A 6,000-nucleotide genomic window follows, 5' to 3' on the forward strand; every position below is an offset into this window, starting at 1 on the left:
GGATGCCTCCATAACCTGTAAAGAAAGGGATTCTCATAAGAAAATGACCCTTTAAAGACAGGCTCACACACAAAAAATTATAAACCAGTACTTACCACGAATGAGAATGACACGCAACAAAAGCAAAAGCAGTTTAAAAGTGTGGAAAACTTACAGAAGCTGCTTCAGGATTGTGTGTTCCTTTTCTCACACCATTCCTCCTCATCTCTGGAGTAATATTCTCTGTATGTGTGATTTTTTTTTTTTTTTTACTATTTTAAGATCCTCAGTTAAAATACAAAGTCCGTATATTTACTCTCCTCTTGAAGAAGAGGCAGAGGTCTTAGAATGTTTTAATTCGGTTGGGGCTGTGGCTCACTAGGCTAATCCTCCGCCTGTGGCGCTGGCACCCTGGGTTCTGGTCCTGGTTGGGGCGCCGGATTCCGTCCCGGTTGCTCCTCTTCCTGTCCAGCTCTCTGCTGTGGCCCGGGAAGGCAGTGGAGGATGGCCCAGGTCCTTGGGCCCTGTACCCGCATGGGAGACCAGGAGAAGCACCTGGCTCCTGGCTTCAGATCAGCGTGGTGCACTGGCTGCAGCGGCCACTGGGGGGTGAACCAACAGAAGGAAGACCTTTCTCTCTCTCTCTCTCTCACTGTCCACTCTGCCTGTCAAAAAAAATGTGAAAAAAAAAAAAAAAAGAATGTTTTAATTCTGCACCCACGTGTGTCCTCCCTCCCATTTACGTTATTATTTACTATTTTATTCTATCTTGTTTTCCTTCTACAAATTAAACATTGTTTAGACCCACTCAGAATTATGAGTAAAGAACATTTTGCTTACTATTTCTTTGCCCATCGTATATCTTCTGGATTATTTTTTCTTTAGTAAATTCTTCAGAATTTGAGTGTTATGTGGGCAACTCACAGGTTTTTTTCCATCTGAAATACTTTAATTTTGCACTTGTTCCTTCAAGATAATTCTATTGGATATGTAATTCTAGGTTTACAGGGGTTTTAAATCCCCCTCAGAATATTGAATATGTGATTGTGTTATCTTGTGGTTTCTATTGCTAAGAGAAAATCTGCTGTCAGTGTAACTGCTGGTTAAGACCTATTTTTCTTTGGTGTTCTAAAGTTTCATAATGACATGATTAGGTGTGGGGTTTAAAAATTCTCCTCTGCTTAGGAATTCCAGAGTTCTCTGGATGTGTGTATTATCTCTTAACAATTCTAAAAAATTTTCACTCATTTTCTTGTCTAAGATAGCTTAAGGAATTTACCTTGTTATTTCATAAATGATTCTTCCTTTTAGATCATGAATTTTTCAAAAGTTATTGGAATTTTCTTAAAACCTTATGAAATATTCACTTAACAATTGTTATTTAAGATCAGAATTGACTGTACTTCGAATGTGTTAAGAATAATAGCATAATTCATATAAGTTTGGCTATAAATCTCTATATTGCTTCTTTATCCTCTGAAAGGAGGAGATAGAAGGAAAAAGGCTGAGCTTTGTAGACACCTCTGCCAGTTCTTGTGTGCTCCCAAAGTTTAGGACTTCGGACAGAAGTCTGACATTAGTGTGGGACTCTGGGTCTGCAAGCCATTTTCAGGATTTTTGTTGTACCTTTCCTGAATCTATTATTATTTGACCATCTTTAGTTATTATCAAAAGCAATGATATTTGTGAAATAAGACTCATTGTGTTGCTTATGTTTTTTAGTAATGCAACTAAAATACATCTATAACTATTAAAATCTAAAACAATGTTTGTATGCATCACTTCAAATCACATTCTCCTAGGGTAACAGGTAATGTATTATGTTAATTCTAGGTAGTCTTTAGATATGGAGAGTTAGGTCGCTGGGCAGAGCATCAAATGTTTTGCATAATAAATGACAATAATTACCATTTCAAAGGAGAAACCTGAGGGGTGGGGGGAGTGGAAGCTCTGCAACGTAGAGAAAAGATGGCCTGCAAAGTGAGCTGTGAAGCCTGCTGTTCTGGTACCTGAGAATCACAAGAGGAGCACTGAAGAATTCGTTTGTCCACCCCTTACCCGAGACCAATTAAATCAGCCGAAGGTGAGACCCAGACATCAGTATTTTTATTCGTATTGTGTCTCCTAACTCCAGTATGCAGCCAAAAGTCTGAAGAATGGTGTTCTAAAGCTTTGCTATTCAGAGTGTGATCCTGAGGCCAGCAGTTTCACATCAGCTGGGTGCTGTGGAATCGCAGCCCCACCCTGGACCTACTGAATCAGTCTCTGTTGTAACAAGATCTTCAAAGGACTGTGTGCTGAAGTTCCGGAGGTGGCATTGCTACAGAGAACATGTGCATGGTTTGCCTCCTTGGATTTGGATTTGGGAATGCCTCATCTTACAAGAGACTGCTTTCCCAGCTCGTCTGCAATGACAGCCTGGACACACAATCGATGAGGTGCACCCACTGCAATTTTGTGAGTTTTTTTCTTTGTTTTTTTTTTTCAAATCAACAATAGATCTTTTATTGCATTATTAAAATATCAAAACTTAGACATAATTTGGGTTATTGTTTCTGTAGTCAGATGATTTTTTAAAAAGATTTGTTTATTTTATTTGAAACAGTTACACAGAGAGTGAAGGAGAGGCAGAGAGAGAGAGAGGGCTTCCACCGCTGGTTCACTCCCCAGTTGGCCGCGACGGCCAGAGCTGTGCTGGTCTGAAGCCAGGAGCCAGGAGCTTCTTTGGGTCTCCCACGCAGGTGCAGGGGCCCAAGTACTTGGGCCATCTTCTACTGCTTTTCCAGGCCATAGCAGAGAGCTGGATCAGAAGTGGAGCAGCTGGGACTCGAACTGGTCCCATATGAGATGCTGGCACTGATGGCTGGGCTTTAACTCTCTGTGCCACAGCGCCGGCCCCTGAGCCATTCCTTTTTCAGAGGCATAGATACCATCCAAAAAGTTTCTGTTACCCTTGTTTTTAACTGTTGCTGACTGCTGAGTCAAAGCAGCTGAGTTTGAAAAGAGTTCAATGTCATTTCTTGCAAGAATTAATTCATCTTTCTGGGTCTGAGATACTGCATGAGCAACACCGGTAACATCTGAATCCTTCCAGTGTACTTTTCACCAAAGAAAATTCAGATTTCAACAAGAGACCCATTCTCCAGAGTAATCACATTGATGGTGAAGTGAGCACACACAGACCTCACCTTGTAACAGAGTCCACTGTTACTGCTTTGATCATAATCTGTGTGTGACTACAGATGGGCAAATGGGTGCCAGTTTCTTCCTTTTTTTTTTTTTTTTTCCTAAAGATTTATTTATTTGAAAGCAACAGAGGAAGAGAGAGGGAGGGAGACAGAGAGACAGACATATCTTCCATCTGTTTACTCTCCAAATGTCTGTAACAGCTGGGACTGGCCTAGACTGAAGCCAGGAGCCTGGAACTCCATCCAGGTCAGCACATGGGTGGCAGGGGCCCAAATGCTTGGGCCATCAAGGGCTGCCTTCCAGGTGCATCAGCAGGGAGCTGGATTGGAAGTGGAGCAGCCAGAACTCAAACTGGAGCGCTGATATGCGATGTTGGGACTTCAAGCAGCAGTTTAACCCACTGGAACCACGGTGCTGGCCCCTTGCCAGCTCCTTAAGACTTTCCCCACCATTTCTCAACTTGGAGGCTCTTCTTTTTCTTTCTAAGAGAGTGAGTTCTCCATTGATGTGATGAAGTTCCTGCACAGGGTTCCTCTGGGGCCTTTACAATGATCTGGGATGTCAACAGTCTGGTTGCTGAGAATGGTCTCTCCCAGCAGATGCGGTCACTCACTGGAATTGTCCATAGGCTACTGATGATACCATAAACTAAGCGGGGACTGCAGAGAATTCATTCTGGAGAAGAGTGGCAACAGCAGCAGGCATCGGTTGGAGCCGCGATGTCCACGGCTGTCTCTCGGGCAAGCTAACATGTGCCTCAGTGTGTGGCAGTGGAGCTGCGGTGCCTTCCCTGGACTAGCGCTGCATGCCTTAGTCCTGGAGACAGAGGCTTCCAGCCCAGTGTTTTAGTCCTCTGTGCTTTGTGAACTAGCTATCCTATCAATGTTTACCAGTTATTTCCCTGCTTAAGTCAGTTGCTTGAAACAAACTAGATGATGAGTGAGGTCAGCCAAAATGTATATAAAACAGGAGCCTGCTATTGCTTCCAGCCTTTAGTAAGGTTCCACCTCAGGGGTGGGGATCCTTTTATTTATTTATTTTTTTTCTGCCAAGGGCCATTTGGATGCTTATAACATCATTCGTGGGCCATTCAAAACTATCAACTTACACATTAGCCTGCTATAGATTTACTGACTTCCCAGTCCTGCCTATGACTGCCTTGGCAGGGCCAGAACAAGTGATTTCCTGGGTCTCGTACAGCCCAGGGGCTGCAAGCTTCCCACCGTGCATTACATACAGAAAAGCCTGATGCCAGCGACACCTTGAGAGGGAAAGCCTCTTTCCCCTCTCTTTTGCAACACAGTGTAGACAAACACCATATGCTGGGTGCAAAGTGGTCTACCAATGAACTAATTCAGCCAAAACAGAACTTGGGACCAGAAATAACTTGGAAAAGCACAAATCTTACTTTCAGTATTCCCAGAGAAATGGGAAGAGATATATGTCATTCCCATTGCATGAGAGGTGGGGTTTGAGCCAATTCCATAGAAGTCTCAAGGTACAGTGCATCATTTTCTCCTGGGATTCAATGCATAGGGTCCAATGGACCAACACACATCTGACACTCACACTTGTGTGTGCTTGCAGAGAGGTCTGTCCACAGAGCAATGTTGCTTAACCCCTGCTTGCTCAACTTTAACTGCAGTGCTGACCTAACAGTTAACTTATTCAACACTTAATTTCCTAAGCAGGTTGCCTGAATCTGGGGGTTGTCTGAACCTAGCTGACCTAATCTTCATAATGGCCTTGAGAACAAACTGCCCCTAAAAAGCCTGCGAAACATTCAAAGAAAACACCTCCTAAGACCTATGGAATATCTGCCTGGACAGAGTTGTTAGTCTTATCCACTAGGTCAATTTGACTTGGGTGATTTGCACACAGTGTGTGTCTCATCTCAGCCACCTGGAACAACCTTCAGCTACTCTGTTCTTTACCTGTATAGTCCTAATCTATTTCCAGAAATGTCCTTCTTTTTTTTTGGACAGGCAGAGTTAGACAGTGAGAGAGACAGAGAGAAAGGTCTTCCTTCCATTGGTTCACTCCTCAAATGGCTGCTATGGCCAGCGCGCTGTGCCGATCCAAAGCCAGGAGCCTGGTGTTTCCTCCTGGTCTCCCATGGGGTGCAGGGTCCAAGCACTTGGGCCATCCTTCACTGCACTTCCAGGCCACAGCAGAGAGCTGGACTGGAAGAGGAGCAACCGGGACAGAATCCGGTGCCCCGACCAGGACTAGAACCCAGGATGCCAGCACTGCAGGCAGATTAGCCAAATGAGCTGTGGCGCCAGTAGAAATGCCCTTCTTAAAATTAACCAGTAGCCTTCTTTCTAGCCAAAGTACCCTTTCTGTTTCTGCAGATGTTTGTAACCAATCATGTTCTAAAAAACACTAATCTCCAACCTGTGAGAGATTCACCCCTGCTTACCCAAGCCTACATATGTCACCGTGTAATGATTAACGAAGATTTTCTATAAAGAAATACATCAATTCTGACTAGAATTTGACCACGTGGGAAAACTTTGCAAGACTCATTAAAAGTTATTGGGCTTGTTCTCCCGGGCATAGGTCACACATACTCTGTTGTGGTTTAAATATGTCCCCTGGGGCCGGAGCAGTGGCACAGCGGGTTAATGCCCTGGCCTGAAGCGCCGGCATCGCATATGGATGCCGGTTCTAGTCCCAGCTCCTCCTCTTCCAATCCAGCTCTCTGCCTGGAAAAGCAGTAGAAGATGGCCCAAATCCTTGGGCCCCTGCACCTGTGTGGGAGACCTGGGGGAAGCCCCTGGCTCCTGGCTTCGGATTGGTGCAGCTCCAGCTGTTGCGGCCATCTGGGGA

This window comes from Oryctolagus cuniculus, chromosome 4 (assembly GCF_051225735.1).
Source record: "Oryctolagus cuniculus isolate XC-2025 breed Fujian yellow rabbit chromosome 4, ASM5122573v1, whole genome shotgun sequence".
Classification (NCBI taxonomy): domain Eukaryota; kingdom Metazoa; phylum Chordata; class Mammalia; order Lagomorpha; family Leporidae; genus Oryctolagus; species Oryctolagus cuniculus.